Here is a 1,168-nt window from a genome sequence, read left to right as displayed (position 1 = left end):
CGCCTTATCTCCTCTAACATGTCTAGCAGAGGTTTCTTCCTAGGCTCCCTGATGGTCTTGTTGAAGGACTCACACAAGTTGTTCAGATTATCATTGCAGTAGGAGCCTATCTTGAAGAAAGCTCTAGACCAAGTCTCTGGCTTTGTCTTTATCAGAGATGCATGTGCGCCAGGATCATAGTTCTTAAGCTCGTCCATGTTGTAGTTGAACATACCAGGAGTGTAGCTCCTTGCAATGAACCAGAAGAACCTCTGTAACCTTAGATCTTTTCCACCTTTCCTCCAGTTCTCGTAGATATGGCGACAACACTGTCTATGCTCAGCTTCTGGAAGGAGTGTATGAACTGATTTCACTAATCCCTACAAGATCAGGAAAAAAAAATCAGAAACAAGAATCAAACATTCATTGAGTATCATAAAAGCAAAGTGTTTACCTTTTGTTTGTCAGACATTATAACAAAGCCGTTCCCTTTTCCCAATCCCAAATCCAAGGCCAAACGCTTCACAAACCAATCCCAGTTTGTATCATTCTCTATCTCCACTACAGCCCAAGCAATAGGGACAATCCTATTGTCTCCATCTCTTCCAACCGCAGCCAACAACTGTCCCTTGATGTCCCATTTCAAAAAGGCTCCATCTAAGCCAATAACAGGCCTACAAGTCTTCTTCCATGCTTCCTTTTGTGCTTGGAAACACATGTAGAGTCTGTAGAACCGCTGCTTGGTTCCAACCGTGGCTCCTGGTATGGTCTCAATTTCCATGGTTGATCCAGGATTGCTCCTCAATATCTCTGCTTGGTAATCCCAGTTTCAGAGTATTTGCTCCTCATGGGTCTTCCTCCTTTCTTTCATCACCTTCGTCTTGGCCTTAATGCATGAGTTTTCTAAAACTTCCATCTTATACTCCCTCAATATCTCAGCCTGTATCTCCTTTGCCGTGAGCTTAGGATTCAGCCTTAACCTCTCAGCAAATAGACTTGCAATTGCTGACCTCTTAAGTATCTTCGAATACCCTGTCCTCTCACACTTATGGTCATTGACGTATGTCTTTACCATCAACTTCTGTTTCCTCCTATCATACGAACAGTAGACCATCCAGGGACAAGGAGCCTCATCATCTCTCATCTCAGCGGCACATTTTGCACCCATCTTCAAGCTACTGGATCTGTA

Source organism: Brassica oleracea, chromosome C4, assembly GCF_000695525.1.
Source record: "Brassica oleracea var. oleracea cultivar TO1000 chromosome C4, BOL, whole genome shotgun sequence".
Lineage (NCBI taxonomy): Eukaryota > Viridiplantae > Streptophyta > Magnoliopsida > Brassicales > Brassicaceae > Brassica > Brassica oleracea.
The sequence above is the reverse complement of the archived record's forward strand: the minus strand, read 5'-3'. Positions refer to the sequence as shown.